The sequence below is a fragment of the Pseudophryne corroboree genome, chromosome 1 (genome assembly GCF_028390025.1).
Source record: "Pseudophryne corroboree isolate aPseCor3 chromosome 1, aPseCor3.hap2, whole genome shotgun sequence".
In the NCBI taxonomy this organism is placed as follows: Eukaryota; Metazoa; Chordata; class Amphibia; order Anura; family Myobatrachidae; genus Pseudophryne; species Pseudophryne corroboree.
The window spans coordinates 425,015,588-425,038,365 of record NC_086444.1 but is presented as its reverse complement, the minus strand read 5'-3'; the positions used below and the strand labels follow the sequence as shown (position 1 = coordinate 425,038,365).

The 22,778-nt window shown below is 44.1% G+C and overlaps 3 long non-coding RNA genes across 4 annotated transcripts in view; 1 reads left to right on the top strand and 2 right to left on the bottom strand.

Annotated features, from left to right (window-relative positions):
• LOC134890190 (uncharacterized) overlaps window positions 1–22,778 on the bottom strand; it is a 594,901-nt gene that overhangs the window by 511,262 nt on the left and 60,861 nt on the right. The gene's annotated exons all lie outside the window — the stretch shown is intronic.
• LOC134894857 (uncharacterized) lies at window positions 20,011–20,463 on the bottom strand. Its single transcript, XR_010171844.1, has 4 exons — window positions 20,427–20,463; window positions 20,285–20,334; window positions 20,134–20,200; window positions 20,011–20,047 (listed from the first exon to the last, which is right to left on the bottom strand). It is a non-coding gene; the product is annotated as an uncharacterized LOC134894857 (long non-coding RNA).
• On the top strand, window positions 21,964–22,416 carry LOC134894753 (uncharacterized). The gene is made up of 4 exons (XR_010171832.1): window positions 21,964–22,000; window positions 22,093–22,142; window positions 22,227–22,293; window positions 22,380–22,416. It is a non-coding gene; the product is annotated as an uncharacterized LOC134894753 (long non-coding RNA).

Below are 22,778 nucleotides of genomic sequence, written 5' to 3'. Positions count from 1 at the left end.
AGAGTCAGGATAAAGAAATCGCCAGGGGTCCAAGAGCTGTAGGGAGTCCAGCATTAGGGACAATGGTGGGGGAGTGGATCTATTCAAACCCGATTGTCTGGGACAACTGACACGTCTAGCAGCGGGTCTAAAACAACATTAAGATCTCCCCCTAAAATCAAGGAACCTTTGTCACGATCCGGGTATCTGGACGCCATTACTTACCCTTCAGATGCCTCCTAAGGCTGGCTCAGCGTTCCAGGACCGGATCCCGCTGTTCCTGAGTTTCCACATGCAGAATGTCAGAGTGGTGATTTCATCAGCCGCGGCCTCCGCTGTGCCCGCGTGGTTAAATGTGCGCTTGTCAGTCTGGCGTCTCCTGTCTCCTGTGGCCGGCGTCGCCATTACTGTTTCAATTCTCACATGGATTACAAACCAAACTTCCCTCCAAGTGTCTGCATGGGCGCAGCCATCTTGGATTTTGTCATCTGATTATTTCCACCAATCTGCTGTCTGTATTGTTGATTTGCATAATTGCCTAGCCAACCCCTTCCTTGCTGCAGGTATAAGTATGCTGTGCCTGAGCAAGGAAGGCGTCAGTGCTTTGGTTGTCTAACCTAGTTCCAGTTTGTCTCTCTCCTGTGGTTGTCTTCCAGGTTCCAGCTCCTGTCTCCAGACTTCTGCTATAGAGACCCGCACCAGCATTCCATCTGCGGTGTAGCCTGACTCTCCGATCCATTCTGGACTCACCTGTTTCCAGCTACAACAATCACCTGCTTCCAGCCCAGCTTCCAGCAGTGTACAGCTTCTCTTAAAGGGCCGGTGTCCTTTCTGCAGTTTACCACTCTCCACCGGTATTATTATTTCACCGCTCTCAAACAATCACCTGCTTCCAGCCCAGCTTCCAGCAGTGTACAGCTTCTCTTAAAGGGCCGGTGTCCTTTTCTGCAGTTTACCACTCTCCACCGGTATTATTATTTCACCGCTCTCAAACTCCAAACTTCATTATTATTTCATCGCTCTCAAGTTCGTTTATTATTTAACTGGTTCCAGCCAGTATCCACTCCGTACCAACAACAGTCTGGTTCCAGCCAGTATCCACAGCAGCCGTTTTACCTTCAGCAGCCCAGCCTTTCCTGGAACATCAGCTGGTACGATCCTGGGTTCTCTCCATTGCTACAGTCAGGCCTGGTAAGGACTTTCCAACTAGAAGATTATAAGAACTGTCTCACACTACCAGTGCCTGTGGCCCTTGCCACCCTGTAGTACCCAGGAATTGTATTTATCCTCTGTTGACTTTTATGTTTCCTTTTACTGCTGCTGTGTTACGGAGTTTGTCATAATAAACATCATTGACTTTTATCCTGGTTGTCGTGGTCACGCCTTCGGGCAGTTATTCTACATGTTACTTACATGTCTAGGGGTCTGATACAACCTCCCAGGTTCCGTTACATCTCAGCCCCTACAACTGAGGCTGCCTCCCGTCAGCTCAGGCCCTCAGTTGTGACAACCTTCTACCCAGTCCTGCAAATTAACAAAGATGTCTGAAAAAAAAGAAGCGTTTGGCCCTGTGGGGGCGTAGATACATGCCAGAGTAAACCGTTCCCCCTCAATATCAACCTTTAAAAACAAAAATCGGCCCTCTGGGTCTATCCATTCCTCCCTAATCTCGTAGTGCAATTATTTACGAAAAAGGAGCAATACTCCCCTTGTTTTGGTAGTATATGAGGCACTTCTAAAGTCTCCAACCCAGGTGTCCCTAAGTATATTAGGAACAGTAATTCGCCAGTGTGTCTCTTGTAGAAACACCACATCGGGATGGAATTTTTTAAGGTGGTTCAGTACTTTTTTCCTCTTGATTGGTGTGTTCAAACCCTCTACGTTCCACGAGACAAACTTGAGAGACCTCCTTGAGCTATCAAGGGGGGGCTCAACATCTTTAGGGTCCGGCATTATCCAATGCCCAGTCCGATGGAACGCAGAAGGAGAAGCCACAATCGAAAGCCCAATCCCCCGTCCCAGCGAGCAGGGGAAGGGCTAAAGGAGCACGCCAGGAAGTCACGTGGAGTCACAATAAACATATAACGAAACAATATGATACATGTATAAAGTACTAACCGATATAACTTTGGCCACCCTTCAAAAACATTTTTGAATTTTTGAACCCAATATGATAGTAGTAATAACCATCCATATGTAACAAACCTTAGTATGAATAGAGAAAGAGAAAGAAAAAGGGTCTGACAGAGAAAATGGAAGAAGGGCCTCCCGCCATCCCCGCAACCTCAATGAGTCAGAAAAGCACTTACACAGCAATGGCTGTAAGAGCCAAATGTAAATAATCAACAGTGTACTATCCATTGGAGCAGAAAGAAAAAATAAAATAAGAGAAAGGAGAAAAAATACTTGGTTTTAGAAAAGTCAATCAGCATCGTCCATCCGAGAATCAGGTTGTGATGCGGGTAAAGACTTGAGAAAGTTGCGAGCAGAGTCCGGGGTATCGAAATAATGTGGTTTGCCGGTAAGGAAAGAGTCTTAGTTTTGCAGGGTAAAGAAGAGCGAATCTGATGCTTTTGGAAAACAGTTCTTTGCAGACAGGGGAGAATTCTCTTCGTTGTGTTGAAAATTGGAAAGAAAAGTCCTGAAAGAGCAGAAGTTTAGATCCTTCATAACGGAGATCAGAGCATCTGCGATAGGCCTCTAACATCTTCACCTTGTCAAGATAATTCAGCAGCTTGAAAATGACAGGTCTAGGACGTGACTGGGAAGATTGTGAAGATTGTCTATCGGGGCCGATGCGGTGCACTCGTTCAACCAGATAAAAAGTGGGTGAGGGGGGCATATCAAGAGTTGTGGGGAGCCAGCGGGTAACCAAGTCTAGCAGGTCTTTCTGTCTAACCGATTCTGGGAGGCCAATCAGGCGCAAGTTGTACCGGCGGTTGCGATTTTCCAAATCCTCGAGTTTATCGCTCATGGCCGCCAATGTGCTGTCATGTGATTGCTGTTGGGATTGGATCGCATGATGATCATCCTCCAATGTGGAGATCCGGTCCTCGGCCTCTGCCAAACGTTGTGTGTGTTGGGTCAATTGAGCTGCCGCTGACGTAATGGCATCCATCAATGGCGCCAGCTTTGCGTCTAAGAGTGGTGAGATGATTTCTGAAATTTCTCTGGCCTTTTGTATTGAAGACGGGCTAGCTCGGACATCAGCAAGCGACAGGTCATCTGCGTCTCTCCTGCCAGAAGAGGACGGATACCCCTGCTGAATAGGGCTTTGCTCTTTATCTTTAGCTGTCGGTTTATTTTTATTTTGAGAATTCTTATTCGCGCGGAGTGTTTTGGCCACATACTTTTCCATAGTGGAGAATGTGATTCAAGCAACTACGTTTAGGAGGGTCGAGGCAGAATACGCTTCATCCAGGCACAAGTTGTGGTAGGGGGAGGTGAGGCAGGGAAGCAAGACAGCCAACGTGTAACCGCAGCAAGGGCAGAGCTCAGGCAGCGACCAGCGCGGTACCTGAGAAGCCCTAGATGTGTAGTGTGGACTCTTCTCCGACAGGCACAAGCAGGGGCCAGCAGGATGCACACATTGTCACTAGTGCCAGCCAGCCGATGGTGTAGGCCGGCGGTGCGGTGCAGAGATGGCAGGGGTCCGCGTCTCCTCAATGAGGGCAGAGGGGCACGGGGCGCACCAGGTTCCCAGACAGAGGGTCAGGGGGAGACACAGCCGCTGCGGCGGCAGGACGAGTCACGTCCGCACGCACCTGAGAGAGCGGAGTTGCCAGTCCGCAGTGTGGGGTCCGGCGGGCCGCCGGGGGGCACAGCGGAGTGCTGCAAGCGGTCCGGGATCCCTCAGGCAGCCTTGTCTCGGCCCTTCACGAGGTCCAAGATGGCCGCCGTCATTCACTGCACACAGCGTGTGCGGACTCCGGCGGGAGAAACGGGGGGGGGGGGGGGGGGGGGGAGCGAGCCGGGACACACATCACTTCGCTCCCTATTATCTCCGGGACCCGCGGGTGTATTTGCGGGGTCTCCGGTCCAGGTTGAGCTGCTGGAATAGGCTAGTTAGTGAGCCTGGAGGGAGAGCTCAGGAGAGAGGCAGCCGGATCATTCGGCCCGCCCACCGGAAGCCGTCATTCTGATTTCTATCCCTGTCCATGTTAAATAGTGTATTTATATACCCCATCCTTAAACTGGTGCACCTACACATACTATTACAATAAATGTAATTATGCTAATTCACCCAATTGTTCTGAATTTACTGCTGCAATTAGAATACTGAGAATTTGTGCTGTTAAGTACCTCCCTTTTATCATGTCACCTACACTGAGGGTTGGAGCACCCCCAGCACTTCCCTAGAAGCATTTACACATTGTCACCAGTTACACCACGAAGAGCAGACCCTACACCCTTTGTCATTTGCTGGAGTGAATAGAACATGATTGCACCACAACAAGAGGTACAGCAGCCAGCACAGAGTATCTTCCCCTCCTCTGGGGGTGGAGCCTTGTTACTGGGAGGGCTTTGTCACTGTGGCGGTCATAGATGAAAGAGGCTCTGGGCGGGCAGCAATTTAAACATTTATTGCAGTGGCCAGTAGCTTTAACGTAATCCATCATTACTGCACAATCATGTTGGTCAGACAATATCCTCTAATGCCCTGTGTGTGTAGTTATTCCTGATCCAGCTAGGCGGCCTAAGCATTGGACTGACTGACCCCCAGAAGTCATCCAATTTGGTCTCACATTCTTACAAGGGTTGGGTATGATTGGTCGACAGAAATCATGTTGACATGTTGAGTGTGACGACATGATGCATGTCAACAGTTCAGTCATTTATCAGGTGTACATGAATATGTTGACAAAGCGTCCCTGGTGACCTAGCTCTATCTTACCGGCTCCCAGTGACTGCAACGACTTCTTTCAGTGGTCACATGAGGATGAGTTCTATGGTGATGTCTGTCCCTGGTGACTATTAAACTGCTTATCCCTAACCCTAAAACCACTGCACAACAGCCTAATCCCCCCCCACACCCAGCCTAACCATTAGCCTCAGCATGGTGACACTTTACACGGTGGCAGCTGAACTATGCCAATATTCTGATGTTGACGTGATTTACTGTCAACCTTCTGACCAGATACCTTGTTACACATGTACAATCTATTGTACTGATGAGGTTGTACTGCTTTATTAAAATGTTACAGTTCAATGGTGGGAATAGCATAATTGATTCTTTATATGAACTATTTTTAATGCGCAAATGACCAGAGCAATACAATATTGCTCCAGTGCCTGGGCAGATGCTCCAAAAAGCAGTTGTCCTCACAAGCCATTATACCGCGCCAGAATTTCACACTACCGAGTATGACCCAGTAGTGTGCATGAGTGAACTACTGTACATTAAGTTCATGCACGCACATGGAGTGAACCGGCACGGGTAGAAGGACACGTGTAGGGGTGGAGGTTCCTGCAGTTTCGGAGTTTAATGAATGAAGGACTGGATCGGGACTGTGCACCAGATAGAGAGTGAAAAGGTAAGCAGATTTGTGCTGAAATACCTTTACAATGAATCACTCCATTACTTCATTTATACAAAAGTACGTCAAAGGTATATATGCTTGCAAGCAGTGTCCCTTTACTTCTTTGTTATCACCCTGTCTCATGTTATTACGGTTTTGCTCCTGATCAGGACCCTGGTGTGTGGAGTTTGCAGGTTCTCCCTGTATTTGTGTGGGTTTCCTTTGGGTGCTCTGTTTTTCTCGCACCATACAAAAACATACTGACAGGTTAATTAGTATTTGACATAAATTTATTTATTTATTAACAGTTTCTTATATAGAATCATACTCTGTGTTTGTATCCATATGGTAGATAACATGCAATATAAGCTCCACTGGGGCAGGCACTGATGTGAATGGTTAAATATTATCTGTAAAATGCTGCGTAATATATGTGTGCTATATAAATAATTTAATATATATCGCTCATCTGCCTAAAACCAACTGCTGACCTAATGATCACAGTTTTATCACCTCTCATTTTGGATATGGCAGGTCTCTCCATACCGTGAGTGGAGAGAAGTCAAATGTCACTGGAAGAAGTAGGCTAATGAAATGTACAGCAGATATAGTAAATATTAGCTTTCACACCTCTGAATTGATCTCTGCCCTGTGATTTGTGCATTCATTAAAAGGCTAGTGAATCCTTTGTAACTCTTTTGTACTTGCTGATCCCTATTAGCAAATTAATTCCCTTCTCTTCACTAAAGATCAGTTAAATAAACTTCTCCCAATTACTGCAAATTCAAAGCAGTGCCATTTCTTCTCATATCCCCTGTGACCAACACATTGCACCTCACACCCCTCCTTCCTGATGTGCATTTCACAGGTAGGCAGTTTTCAGTTCTGTCCTGGGTCCTTTTAATTCTTTGGGGAGAAAAAAACCCACTTAACAAATGTTTATTCAACAGGCATCCAGTTAAACCAGTTAACTGAATTTCTTTCCTTTTTTTTTTTTTAATGACAGAGCAGTTAGTATTCTTTTTGGCGCCCCACAGAAATGGTGCCCCACAATTTTTCAATAGGGACATAAGGCGCATGCCTTGTGGGGAAGGGGCATGTGACAAGACTGATCTCGAGCTATTTGATCCTGCATAAAAACTAAGAACACTATATGAAGCTACTGGTACGTTGTAAAAAAAACATAATCAGTATTGCAATTGAGCAGATCTATGTAGTGTGCAGCCACACATCCAGTCTCTTGCAGCCACACACTACATAGATCTGCTGAACTGCAATGCTGAATTTTTTTCACAAAGTACAAGCTTCAAATATTTAGAATTCTCTACCTTAGAATTATCTACCTTTCTATGCAAGGGCAGATAGCTCAATGAATAGAGTTTCTGACTGCAATGCCACATGCAATGGGTTTGAATTCCGGGTATGTCAGCATCTTGATATGTAATAAAGGACAGTGTGACTGAGTAACAAAGAAATCTCAAGTTGAGTTCATGAATGTTGTTTAGGTATTAGTGACAGAAGGGGTCAGGATAGGAGACAGGGAAGCTGCAAGTAAAAGTAATTAAAACCGATAACTGCCCCCTACCCTGCAGCGCTAAGTGCTGTGCGCCCTCCACATACACCTAGTAACAGCCCTATTTAATGACATATATGGAACAGATTTTAAGGCATAAAACAGACATTCAATACTTCAACCATGGGCCTTATTTTGATTTGGGAACAAATGTGCAGAGAGATTTAAATCTGTGAGGGGTGTCTAAACTCAAATCTTAATTGCAGTGTAAAAATTAAACTGCCTGGTATTTGTGGGCTACATACAAATACAGCCAGTATTTACCCTGCATGCAAAAAAAGAAATAAAAAAAAAAGTATATATTTATACCTCTTGCAGTGCAACATGGTTTGTAGAGGTACACAGTAAAGGTGCATACACACTGAGCTCTTTCCCCCCCTGCCCAGCGATGTCAGCGGGGGTGAACGGCTTTCCATAGCAGGACGCTATGGAAAGCCGTTCATCTACTGGTAATACCAGCAGATGAACGGCGGCCGCCGGCGATAAAGCGGGAGTGCGCATCAGCGTTCATCGCCGAGGCATACACGCTGGGCGGTTTTGAGCTGAAAGCAGCACAAAACTTCCAAAAGTGAGCTGCTTTCAGCTCAAAATTGCCCAGTGTGTATGGGCCTTTACTTGCTCTTTCTTACTTTATTCCCAATTCAGAAATACTGAATTTCATATCAGTGCCATTTCTCCTCATATCCCCCATGACAAACACATTGGGGTATATTCAGGGCAGTCAAGAGTTGGGCTGGGCTCAGGTACTTTTCAAGGGGCGTGGCCTCATCATAGGCGGTGTGGTCATGTACCCCTATAAAAAAATACTGAAAAAAGTATTTTAAGCACCTCCATGGCCCCACTGCAGCCCAGTACACAGCAGAGTGTGCTGGACTGAGGAGAAGAGCTGCAGCTGCTGCTGCCAGGTAAGGGGGAGGGGGACTGGGCCCCTACTGGACCATCACTGGGCCCCTCCATCAGACCTGGGTCAGGGTAATTTGTACCCTCTCCCCCCCCCCCCCCCTCTCTCGGCACCACTGGGTATATTTACTAAAAGCTGATTTTGGTAGATTTTTGATCAATTTTGTGAGTCAGGGTCTAAATCACACATTTACTAACAGATGATTTTTTACATTGTTTTTTTAAATGTCAAAAAACATCTGTTAGTAATGATTTAGAACCTGAAATAAAAAATAACGACAAAACTCTACCCAACATCTACCAAAATCAATCAACATTAACTCAACATCGACCCAAATTGACTTTTAGTGAATATACCCCCTTGCACCTCGCACCCCTCCTTCCTGATGGATGTGCTGCTTTTCATGTTTACACGGAAAAGCCTACACAATTACGATTTTTCAGCCTTACTAATCCTCGCAAGTGAAGCTACAGCCTAGAAGAGAATATAGATGCCCACCGAAGCCAGCAAAGTCCTCAGCACCTGCGCAGGACCAACGCAATAACGAGGAACATTGACTGTCTGAGTGAGTCTAGGATCAGACAGATGGCCGCAGCAGTAGCGACACTCCTTGGATAAATGGGTGTGGCTTCATAGGATTCGCCCATTTTTCCCCCAGAGATGCTGGGCTGCCTCCAAAGACTTGTGCCTGCAATGCCAACTCCTTCTCGGTGACAGGAGCCGAGTGTTGCAGGATAATGTCACACTGCAGCACCAAGCTCCTGTCACTGTGGACACCTGGGAGCGGCCTGCATCCCCCTTGTGACACCTGTGGGCCCAATTCATATCAGTACAGGATGGCACTGGCAGTAGCCATAACTGTCTTGTTTTAACACATTCAACCCCGGGACTGCTATCAAATCACGCTCTTTTCTGTAACACAAGGTAAAAGATCATATCTAAACATGACATGGAAGGGTTACAGCAGTAAAATAAATATACTGTATGTGTTGTAATGATAATAAAAACCAGCATCAGAGGAAAGCAAAGAGGATCATACATTTACACATCAATTCAGAGAACAATTGTCTTTTGAAAGTAAAAGGAACAGCATCAATTTGAATAGGAAACAGACAGTTTAGTTAACAACTAAATAGACGTAAGACCTGCCATCCACAATCCTAACACACCATCATGACATACACAATACACATACACAACCACTCTGCTAGGAACATAAGAAACATAGGTGCCGATAGAATACAGAGATAATTGCTTAGAGCATTGGGAGTCATTCCGAGTTGATCGCTAGCTGCTGTTGTTCGCAGCGCAGCGATCAGGCTAAAAATCGGCACTTCCGCACATGCGTATGGTGCGCAGTGCGCACGCCGACGTACTTTCACACAAGACTATGCAGTTTCACACAAGGACTAGCGACGCTTCTCAGTCGCACTGCTGTTCGTACAGTGATTGACAGGAAGTGGGTGTATCTGGGCGGAAACTGACCGTTTTTGGGAAATGTGTGTAAAAACGCAGGCGTGCCCGATAAAAACGCAGGAGTGGCTAGGGAAACGGGGGAGTGGCTGGCCCAACGCAGGGCGTGTTTGTGACATCAAAACAGGAACTAAACAGTCTGAAGTGATCGCTAGGTAGGAGTAGGTCTCAAGCTACTCTGAAACTGCACAATCTTTTTTTGTAGCAATGCTGCGAACCTTTCGTTCGCACTTCTGCTAAGCTAAGACAAACTCCCAGATGGTGGCGGCTTAGCGTTTGCACTGCTGCTAAAAGCAGCTAGCGAGCTATCAACTCGGAATGAGGGCCATTGAGCGGAACATTCCCTGTTCTTGTCTACCTCTCATGTATGGGTATGCTCTGATTTAGCCCTATCTTCTGGCCTGTCTCACCTTAATAAACAGACTGGATGATCTGTAAGCAGTACATGAATCATCTCACGTGTAAGACAGGAATCCCACAAACAATTATTTTACTAGTACAAAGGATGATTTGGGGTTTCTAGGTTTTGAGGCTGATTCTGAGTCTGTTTTCCTACTTTATTCTGTGGTTCATGTGTGCGCCAGCAGTAAACTGTGCCACTCCTTGTTTTCACGCCGGCGGCCACATCCATCATTATAAGTGGCACCAGTCACATGCTAGGTGCATGAGATGCAGCGTCGCTGCCCATTCTGCTTGGCTGTACTCTCACGCAGGCTAAGTTCAGAGACAGTGGGGGTCATTCCGAGTTGATCGCTAGATGTTTTCGGTCGTAGCGCAGCGATTAGGTAAAAAAAGCGTCACTTCTGCGCATGCGGCGCAGTGCGCACGCGCGACGTACTTTCACAACAGCCAATGCAGTTTCACACAAGGTCTAGCAACACTTTTCAGTCGCACTGCTGGCCGCAGAGTGATTGACAGGAAGTGGGTGTTTCTGGGAGGTAACTGACCGTTTTCGGGGAGTGTGTGTAAAAACGCAGGCGTGTCAGATACATACGCGGGCGTGCCGGGAGAAACACAGGCATGGCTGGCCGAACGCAGGGCGTGTTCGTGACGTCAAAACAGGAACTAAACAGTCTGAAGTGATCGCAAGCTAGGAGTAGATCTGCAGCTACTCAGAAACTGCACAATCTTTTTTTGTAGCAGCGCTGCGATCCTTTTGTTCGCACTTCTGCTAAGCTAAGATACGCTCCCAGAGGGCGGCGGCTTAGCATTTGCACTGCTGCTAAAAGCAGCTAGCGAGCGATCAACTCGGAATGAGGGCCAGTGTCAGTGGAACTGTGGGATAACCAGTGTTGAACTTACACATAAATACATCTGTTTTGAGACACATTTTTGCAAGGATAGGGCACACCTTAGGCAAAAGTTCAGCCTGCTGCGCCACCCCCCCTTCCCCCTCTCCCCTCCCCACACCGAGTCTTAGTACATACCGGAAATACGGTAAAACCCAGAAAACTGTTTTTGAACGCATTTTCCTTTTAGTTCATCCCGTCCAGCATGCTGACTCTAATGGGCCCTACATACTGGTCGATATCTAAGAATGATATGAATGAACCAGTTTCCCCGCGGACGTTCATCGTTCAATCTTTTTCAATGCAAGCCAATTTGAATGATATCAATCATTGTTCAAATTGCACTAATCGTCCAGTGTGTAGGGCCTATTAGTGGGAACTTCAGGACAGATTGCTGCTGTAATGCTGCAGGTGCTCTACCCAGGGTGCGCAAGAACCTCTAGACAAGGGCTGCATTAAGCCTTCGGGGGGCCCAGGGCACTTAAGACAGGGGCTGTGCCTGCTGTGTCTCCAACCCCTTGTGTGAGTGTGTGTGTGTGTGTGTGTGTGTATGTATATATATATATATATATATACACTGCTCAAAAAAATAAAGGGAACACTAAAATAACACATCCTAGATCTGAATGAATGAAATATTCTTATTAAATACTTTGTTCTTTACATAGTTGAATGTGCTGACAACAAAATCACACAAAAATTATCAATGGAAATCAAATTTATTAACCCATGGAGGTCTGTATTTGGAGTCACACTCAAAATTAAAGTGGAAAAACACACTACAGGCTGATCCAACTATGATGTAATGTCCTTAAAACAAGTCAAAATGAGGCTCAGTAGTGTGTGTGGCCTCCACGTGCCTGTATGACCTCCCTACAACCCACACAAGTGGCTGAGGTAGTGCAGCTCATCCAGGATGGCACATCAATGGGAGCTGTGGCAAGAAGGTTTGCTGTGTCTGTCAGCGTAGTGTCCAGAGCATGGAGGCGCTACCAGGAGACAGGCCAGTACATCAGGAGATGTGGAAGGGGCCGTAGGAGGGCAACAACCCAGCAGCAGGACCGATACCTCTGCCTTTGTGCAATGAGGAACAGGAGCAGCACTGCCAGAGCCCTGCAAAATGACCTCCAGCAAGCCACAAATGTGCATGTGTCTACTCAAACGATCAGAAACAGACTCCATGAGGGTGGTATGAGGGCCCGACGTCCACAGGTGGGGGTTGTGCTTACAGCCCAACACCGTGCAGGACGTTTGGCATTTGCCAGAGAACACCAAGATTGCCAAATTCGCCACTGGCACCTTGTGCTCTTCACAGATGAAAGCAGGTTCTCACTGAGCACATGTGACAGACGTGACACAGTCTGGAGACGCCAAGGAGAATGTTCTGCTGCCTGCAACATCCTCCAGCATGACCGGTTTGGCAGTGGGTCAGTAATGGTGTGGGGTGGCATTTCTTTGGGGTGCCGCACAGCCCTCCATGTGTTTGCCAGAGGTAGCTAGACTGCCATTAGGTACCGAGATGAGATCCTCAGACCCCTTGTGAGACCATATGCTGGTGCGGTTGGCCCTGGGTTCCTCCTAATGCAAGACAATGCTAGACCTCATGTGGCTGGAGTGTGTCAGCAGTTCCTGCAAGACAAAGGCATTGATGCTATGGACTGTCCCGCCCGTTCCCCAGACCTAAATCCAATTGAGCACATCTGGGACATCATGTCTCGCTCCATCCACCAATGCCATGTTGCACCACAGACTGTCCAGGAGTTGGCAGGTGCTTTAGTCCAGGTCTGGGAGGAGATCCCTCAGGAGACCATCCGCCACCTCATCAGGAGCATGCCGTTGTAGGGAGGTTCATACAGGCACGTGGAGGCCACAGACACTACTGAGCCTCATTTTGACTTGTTTTAAGGACATTACATCAAAGTTGGATCAGCCTGTAGTGTGTTTTTCCACTTTAATTTTGAGTGTGACTCCAAATCCAGACCTCCATGGGTTAATAAATTTGATTTCCATTGATAATTTTTGTGTGATTTTGTTGTCAGCACATTCAACTATGTAAAGAACAAAGTATTTAATAAGAATATTTCATTCATTCAGATCTAGGATGTGTTATTTTAGTGTTCCTTTTATTTTTTTGAGCAGTGTATATATACTATATAATAAATGGCTAACGCTGCTCCTCACCTGTTTGGGGGAATTCAAGTGTTTTGTGCGCTGGCGGACACTATCTGGCGCCCGATCGAGCAGTTCAAGCTCTGACATTACGGTTATCATTTTGACGGGCCGGTAACTTGTGTGTGTGTGTGTGTGTATATATATATATATATATATATATATATATACATACACACATATATATATATATATATATATATATTAATAAATGTCATCTCTTTCCGCCTTCCAACAGCCCATCACCTCCAGCCCTTATATATTTAAAGATGCACCCTCACCCCTGCCCTTTACTGTATAGATTTAATAATCCCCCCTTGAGTATTTCCCCTGCTCCCTTTATATATTAAATGAAGCTCTCACTTACCCAAATAGCCCCCGTCCTTAATCTTGCCCTGTGTCTGGTGGTGCAGTAGGAGGGACCTGACGCCTTGTGCAGGTATACATAGTGATCGCAGTGAGTCTATGTTGCGATCATGAAGGGTAGGGCGAGGGAAAATGTAATATTCATGATGCAATCGCGCGCGGGGGGTTATCGCAGGGGTGTGTGTATAATATGCGAGGTGAGATTGCGGGAGTCTGTGCTTGTGGTGCGGGGCGGCAATGTGTCGAGCATTACTGTAGAGAGGAGCAGAAGACAGTATCTAGAGCAACTGTAACAACAGCCGGCAACACGCTGCTTACACTATGTGCATAGAGTATTAGAGCCGACGGCGATGGGTTACATTCACACTGACAATGCTGTCGGCTGATAACAGTTTGGAGGCCGTGGCATCCTTGCAGCACTGTCAGCGTGAATATAACCCATCGCCAGCGGCTCTAATACTCTATGCACATAGTGCAAGCAGCGTGCTGCCGGCTATTGTTACAGTTGCTCTAGATACTGTCTTCTGCTCCTCTCCGCGGTAACGCTAGACATATTGCAAGGGACAAGTGAAGCATTCATTGGCAGTGTGAGCTGCCGCCCTCCAGTGGTCTGCGCACATAGGCATCTGCCTAAATCTGCCTAGTTGTGGCGCCGACCCTGGGTATAAGTGTTCACTTTCTTTGCTGCAATGTATCATATTTACTGCCATGCAGGGTGTGATGTTTCTGCTTAAACAAATGCCAATAAATAGAACAAAAATGGTGAGATGTAATGGGGTCCGAATACAGCACCAAAGTTGCACTTTTTTAGAACTTGCGCGATGTAATAGGATGCGGGAACATGCCAACACACGTTTCCTGCAATTCTGCAACTTGCAATGGGAAAACTCACATCCAGATGTTTTGCCATTGCACACATAAAACTTGTTCAATGTAATCGGGTGCAAGTTTGTAAACTTGCACCTAAAACATTACTAAAAAACGCAAAAAAACAGACCAGCTTCTGGCTGGCGAGTTTGACAGAAGCATGTACAGATCAGTGAGATCCATGCATGCTGCTGTCTGGAAAAGAAACAAAAAGAAAAAGGTGATGTTTGGTCCCCTCCCTAAAGTATAACCAACCCTGGTCTCTTTGAGCCAGTCCTGGTTGAAAAAATACAGGAATAAAATGACTGAGATCTCCCTATATTGTAACAACCAACATCGGGCTCTTGGACTGGTCATGGTTCCAAAAACACGAAGGGAGGGGGTCCTCTGTATTTTTTAAAAACAGCACTGGGCCCCACTAGCCAGTGAGGCAATGCCACTCTTGGGACACGGTTTTTATTGGTCCCGGCGGCCGTAGCATGTAAACCCCCCCCCCCCCCCCCACCCCCAACTGAAGCCCTGGGCTATCCTCGACTTCCCTTAGTGGTGAATGCCGAGTTGGTAACTTTGAAAAAATAGAAAAAAAGACAAACCCAGAAATATTATTGTCTGTTACAGGTAGTACAACAGATCCCAGCAAGCCTCCCCTGTGTGCTGGTACTTGGAAACACACAAATACTAGCATGCGGGACATTAAAGGGGCCGCTGGTACCTGTAGTCCCCTGAAAAATAAATATTCAAATAAAGACCAAATATACAGAGCATGAAAGTAAAAGTTTATTAACGCATACCTGCACACTCACACTCACACATACAGTCGAATCTGGTTAAGTTGGGTCTCAAGGGATGGTACGTTTACTCTCACTTAAAGTTCAAGAAGTGTTTGTCTCACCTAGGGGTCTTTTCATAAAGCAGTGAAAAGAGTAGAGAAGTAAGCCAGTGGAGAAGTTGCCCATGGCAACCAATCAGCATTGACGTAACATTTAAAATTTGCATACTATAAAATTATACAGAGCAGCTGATTGGTTGCCATGAGCAACTTCTCCACTGGCTCACTTCTCCACTCTTTTCACTGCTTCATGAATAGACCCCTTATAGAGGTTCTGACTTATGCAGGTTCAAACATGATACCCCAGTAAGTCCAGGTACAGGGTACTTTAGTATGGTATCACATAGAAACTTGTCAAAACAGTTACACAGGTTCTAAAGGCGGTCATCTCATTTATAGTTTAATAAACTGCACTAATCTCACTTAAAGAGGTCCTACAAGCAATCGTCTTAGTTACTGAGGTGATTATTCCTAATAATCGAGAAAAATCAGTCTCAGTTAAAGAGGTTTGACAGTCTCACTATAAGAGGTTTTTTGGTGCAAAAATGCCAGGACCTCACAATTAGTCCCAGTAAAAGAGGTTTCCCACTTATGCAGTTTCCACTATACTTACCTACATCCAGAGCTGGATTAAGGCTTCGGGGGGCCCGGGGTACTTAAGACAGTGCGGCCCTAAAATCTCAAATTAAAATCATAACGTCTTTAATTACTGCAAAGAAAATTACAATTGGGTGGTAAATTTGAAGTATTAGCCGAAATTCACATTATAGCACACTGTATGAGCCAAAATTCACATTACAGCACACAGTATGAGCCAAAATTCACATTATAGCACACGGTATGAGCCAAAATTCACATTACAGCACACAGTATGAGCCGGAATTCACATTATAGCACACGGTATGAGCCGAAATTCACATTATAGCACACAGTATGAGCCGAAATTCACATTATAGCACACGGTATGAGCCGAAATTCACATTATAGCACACTGTATGAGCCGAAATTCACATTATAGCACACTGAATGAGCCGAAATTCACATATCACACTGAATGAGCCAAAATTCACATTATAGCACACTGAATGAGCCGAAATTCACATTATAGCACACTGAATGAGCCAAAATTCACATTATGCCACATGGAATGAGGCAAAATTCAGGGAGAGTGACAGCAGGGACAGGGAAAGTGACAGCAGGGACAGGGAGGGTGACAGAGGGACAGGGAAAGTGACAGCAGGGGGACAGGGCGAGTGAGGGACAGGGAAAGTGACAGCAGGGACAGGTAGAGTGAAAGCAGGGACACAGGGACAGGGAGAGTGACAGGGAAAGTGACAGCAGGGACAGGGAGAGGGACAGCAAGGGCATACAGTAGGGACTAGGGAGAGAGAAAGGCAGCAGGGTAAGATTACCTCTTTAGTAGCGGCGGTGCTGAGGATGCTGTGGTCTGCGGTGCAGTGGATGCGGAGGCTGTGGTTGGCATGGTGCGGAGGAGGCGATTGTGTGGAGAAGGACTGAGGGCGGTGGCGGGGCAGCACGGGTAAGCCCCGAAACGTTGGTGTATAAGTTGACATATACTGTGTGTGTATATAGTTTTATATTTATATATACACACACACACGTGTATATATATATGTATATATATATATATGTATTTATATATTATTATTATTATTACATTTAATTTATAAGGCGCCACATGTGTTTTGCAGCGCCGTACAAAGGACAGTACAGGGGACAAAACATTGCATTACAGTAAATAAATAACAGAAATAGAGTACAGATAACAGAGCACCACACATTCTCAAGACATAATACAGCTAAGATGTAAGTATTGAGGGAGTGATCATCGTACTACTAGAGGCTGGTGGCCATAGATGGAGATGAGCCTTTACTAGCAGGATAAAGATGGTCGATGAGTAGGGGATAGCTGTGAGTGAAATGTGTTGAGACGAGGGCTTAGATAACAAGAGGAAAGAGGGCCCTGCTCTGAAGAGCTAACAATCTATTGGGGAGGGGCGACAGACAGATGACAAGAGGTGCAGGCAAGTGGGAGGTAGCCTGATGGCAGTATGCAAGCAAAGCTGAGATGTTCACGGCATGAGGCAGGGGGGCCCCCTCTTAATCCGGCTCTGCCTACATCCCCTGTAGCCATCTAGGTACACACACACACACACACATATATATATATATATATATATATATATATATATATGTACACACACATATATATATATATATATGTACATATATATACACACACACACAACTATTGCTCTGATGCTGGTAGGTCCAGTGTATAGGGGTGCTGGCTGGGCGCAGGAAGGCTCCATATGCGCTGCCTTCCCTGTTCCCTGCAGCCTGCGCGCCCAGCCAATGGCTGAGCCACAGGCTGCTGCACAGATTATTGGACCGCTGAGCCGTCGCTCAGCTGTCCTCCCTGGACACGCTACACAGTCCCTACGTGCGGCCGCGGCGCCACTGCAAGGAAAGTGGAGACAGCTATAACTCAGCTGCCCTGCAGGTGGAGCCGCCGCGCCGGCTCCCGGGAGCCGGGAGCGCAGCACCGCAGATCGGATCAGAGATCCGATCTGTGGCGGCTGCGGGGGGGCCTTTTAAATAGAGGGGCCCGGGGTACTTATCCCCGGGTGCCCCCTCTTAATCCGGCTCTGCCTACATCCCCTGTAGCCATCTAGGTCCATTTGTCCAGTCGAATCCATGGTAACCTGTAAAATTAAAAATACTCACCTATTCTTGTGCAGATCGGTCCCCTTCATTTCAAAGTAGGCATCCAGGGGTTAAAAAAACAAACCGAAAATGCTAACCATCGCACTGAGAATCTATATATGTGTGTCCACATACACATTCTCTACATGACTGAGCGGCACCCTGGTGACTCTCGTCATTGTAGGAGCCGCCAGCCAATCAATAGCCGCTACCATAGCAACAGACTGCTGATTGGCTGTGTGCAGCCAGGCTGTCAATCACAGCTTCCCCATTGAAGTGTATGGAGCAGCTCCACTCCATACACTTCAATGGTGAGAACAGCTACATTGAATCCTATGTAAACCACAAGGGTCACCTCTAATGTCCTTGTGGTTTCCATCTCTAGCCAGAAGGTCAATAGAAGTGATCCTTGTGGTTTACATAGGAGTAAATGCAGTAGTTCTCATCATTGAAGTGTATGGACTCCATACACTTCAATGGGAAAGCTGCGATTGACAGCATGGCTGTTGAATGGTTGCTATGGTATGCTGATTTTTAATTTTTCAATGATATTGCTGTACAACATAAACTGAAGTTACTGGACAGGCAAAAACATCTTCCCATTGATTTTCCTCTTTACATTACTCAACATTAAAAATGACACAGCCTATTTGTTTAAATTAAGATCTCTGTGGATCTTCCAAAGGATGGCTATGTCTCCAAGTGTGCCCAGTAATTTCTCATTTAGTTAATTTAAATATTAGGCTTAGGATTATAACCTTAGGAATTTTGAAATTCACTATGGGTCATTTTAGGGATGGGGAATGATAGTGTCTGGAATTGAGAATACACTTGGGAAAAGATAAACAGAAAATTAGCTGCCTCAGAACAAAAGAAGTCATCTCCAGTCAATAAAAAGCCGATCCATTTGTTTAATAGTTATTTAAAAAGGCAAAGGATGAACAGATTGGAAGTTGTATACACTTATACTAAGTAGTAGACTATTTAAGGCAAAATAAATAACACTGTTGCATTTCTGTGAGTCTTTGTCATTTAAATGCATATGATGAAACTGTCTGTTTGTAATGCGTATGTAAATAATCACATACAGACTCACAGGTCTTCAATCAAAAGTGAAGTTTAATCCACAAAAGTGTCATGCCGGCTGCGCCAATATACTCTGTTTGACACTTTTTGTAAAGTGATCCTCACTTTGGATTGAAGACCTGAGATGTATTTTCCACTAAATGGCTATCTAAAGCCTAATCCTACCAGAGTTGTGATTCATCCGTGGCATGCTTGCTACACTAGATGAGGGCACCAACAATTGTATTAAATCTCTATGGTGATGTCCCTTCACTTTGAAACACATACATCTATATTTTATTTATATATATATATATATATATATATATATATATATATATATTTATTTATTTTATACTCGAATGGTGAACCGGCACTACTCCCAATAAAGCAGTGACTTAAGGGATGACACACTCGTTCCTTAAAGACCCACATTGATGAGCAGTATTTTATCTGTTTGTAGCACGCAAAATACTTTTTACCTCACCTTAATAAACAAATTATTACAATAGAGATCACTGTTTCTCACCCTTTTCTTAGTGTGTGTATATATATATATATATATATATATAACACAAATATTCAGAGTGCGCACAGATACAATGGCATAATTAAAATTGAAATAATTACTCAAAGTAAAATCCAACCAGCATAACCGGAATGATAGAAAGATTATTTTTAATACACGTTAAAATTTGTCATACACGTTGTTCCATAAGCACAATACACATTTATGCAGAAACAGTGTATGCTATATATATCTCATAAAACCCAACGCGTTTCGTCCATTATGGACTTCATCAGGGGTACAAGTCACAGCTGGTAGGGTAAATAGAGGAGAGAAGAGGAGAAAAAAGAGCAAATGAGATACATCAAAACAGTAACATATCTTCATCAACCAGTTCACTTCATAGATTCATTTCACAATATATCAAAAAACAAGAGGGATATGGGAAATACCTCATGGTGTAACATTAAAGTTGATAAACGTATCTCTACAATAAAGAGAACTAGATGTTGAGGAAAGAGGGATATTCTCAAATCTATTCTTAGGTATATAATATCATACTTACTGGAATAATGCTTTAGCAAATTTCCTACAAGATGATCTCACTGTGAAGAGTGATAAAACGTGATATATATCTCTAATGGGGAGAGAGTGTTAATTAGATTTAATCAAGCTAACTATATACCAGCTAGAGGATTGATTATTACTTACATAATGATACTAGAAACTCTCGTGAGCTTCTAATCAGCTGCTCCTTAATTGTGGTTCCTTGTAGGTACTTTCTATGGAACACACAGATTTTTTGCTACTGATAAGGATTTAACCCATTGCAGCCCAATTTGTATTTAAGGTATATTCAGATACTTACATTTAATTATGGGGCAAATGACCAATTAGATTGTGTCCTCCAAGATTAATGAAAGTTCACAAGGGATCTAAATAGATTAAATAATGTTCATGGTAATTTCTAACAATAATATTATAATCGGACAGTGGACTGGGATAGTGAATCTACTTACTTTAAAGTCAAGCCAATAACACCAAACAAAATGTCCAGTGAGGAAAGCAGCTGTAATAAATAGAAATAATCAGATCTTTACCTCACAGTCAATTAGGTGAGAGGTTGATCAATTTAATTTAAGGTCGTAAAGTAGTACTTACACTAAAAGGTTCTGGATGTGTGTCAGCCTCCTCTCCTGGATGGTAAGTGAACTGGAGAGGCTATATCTGACCTATTTATACCTAGGAGTGAATTACCTCACTTCCTATGCTCTAATGATTGGTTGATCGAAGAGATCTAAATAAGTGTATATCCAAGGTGTAGCATGGGAAATCTACCCTATGCTCTGTACAGCATGAAATTGTCATCCATATAGGTCTTAAAAAATGACCTTAATGTTCATATAACAACTTAAATAGCAGGCTTCCGTCCTGCGTTCCACCTAGATCATGGTGGAACGCATGGACTTCCGCCTAGTGCGTACTTCCTGTAACTGAGATGAATGTATATAACATCATCAGTTAACCTAATGGGATTAATTAAGCCCAGAGAGGGGGAATGTATGTTAAGCCCAGGGAGAGACGTATTGGGGCTGGGAAGTTTTAAGATCCCATTCGGCACGTCTGCCGCGGATCTCCCCGCTTTGCGTTCCAACCGCATCACCTGTGGAGCGCACCGCGTCATTACCGGATGTTGTCATGCGTTCCACCCATAAGCGATACTGGAACGCATATCTACCTACTCAGTTTGCACGTTAATGCTGGGCTCAATGGTGTATTCCATTATCGGACAAATCAAACGCACTGCAGATGGAAAAATTATGTAATTTATAGTTGTTATTTTGCGAATAGGACCCTATTTCCTCAATACCTTTACAAGGGTTCACAATTTACACACAGTATGACATCCATACAATACAGTGCAATATTATGGATACCACCAATACTACATATGACTTTATAAAGAGAATAATAGTATATGATCAGACATAAATTGTAATATACAGTCGAATAGACAGACCCTCTATAATAAGTATAGCAATGTGATAAAGATGTGCCATAATTATGTAATATCATATATCAGCATGGCCAAAAATATGTTTTAAAAATTGTTAGATAGATAATCTAGTATACGATAGGGAAACTTTATAATGATAACAGTATATACCCTAGGTGAACGTTTTCATATCTTAAATAGGACACCTAGGTCTGTTCTAGGTCAATATAAGATCAGAACCATTCATACCACGATGTTTACATATCAAAATGACTGTTGATCTCTAACAACCTAAAAAAGAGACTATATCAATGTTTTCATTGAGACCTAACGGATAAAGAGTGTTCAGTGTATAAATCCAATAGGATTCTTGCTTTGCTAGTGTTAAGTCTCTATCGCCTCCTCGTCTGTCAATTTTGATGTGTTCTAAGACGGTGAAGGTTAGACCTGTTACTGATGAATTATGGACCTCGGCGAAATGCCGGGGTAAACTATGCGACATCATTTTGTTTTTAATGTTTCGTAGATGTTCCTGGATCCTAATTTTTATTTTTCGTTTAGTCTTCCCTATATATGCTACACCTTGGATATACACTTATTTAGATCTCTTCGATCAACCAATCATTAGAGCATAGGAAGTGAGGTAATTCACTCCTAGGTATAAATAGGTCAGATATAGCCTCTCCAGTTCACTTACCATCCAGGAGAGGAGGCTGACACACATCCAGAACCTTTTAGTGTAAGTACTACTTTACGACCTTAAATTAAATTGATCAACCTCTCACCTAATTGACTGTGAGGTAAAGATCTGATTATTTCTATTTATTACAGCTGCTTTCCTCACTGGACATTTTGTTTGGTGTTATTGGCTTGACTTTAAAGTAAGTAGATTCACTATCCCAGTCCACTGTCCGATTATAATATTATTGTTAGAAATTACCATGAACATTATTTAATCTATTTAGATCCCTTGTGAACTTTCATTAATCTTGGAGGACACAATCTAATTGGTCATTTGCCCCATAATTAAATGTAAGTATCTGAATATACCTTAAATACAAATTGGGCTGCAATGGGTTAAATCCTTATCAGTAGCAAAAAATCTGTGTGTTCCATAGAAAGTACCTACAAGGAACCACAATTAAGGAGCAGCTGATTAGAAGCTCACGAGAGTTTCTAGTATCATTATGTAAGTAATAATCAATCCTCTAGCTGGTATATAGTTAGCTTGATTAAATCTAATTAACACTCTCTCCCCATTAGAGATATATATCACGTTTTATCACTCTTCACAGTGAGATCATCTTGTAGGAAATTTGCTAAAGCATTATTCCAGTAAGTATGATATTATATACCTAAGAATAGATTTGAGAATATCCCTCTTTCCTCAACATCTAGTTCTCTTTATTGTAGAGATACGTTTATCAACTTTAATGTTACACCATGAGGTATTTCCCATATCCCTCTTGTTTTTTGATATATTGTGAAATGAATCTATGAAGTGAACTGGTTGATGA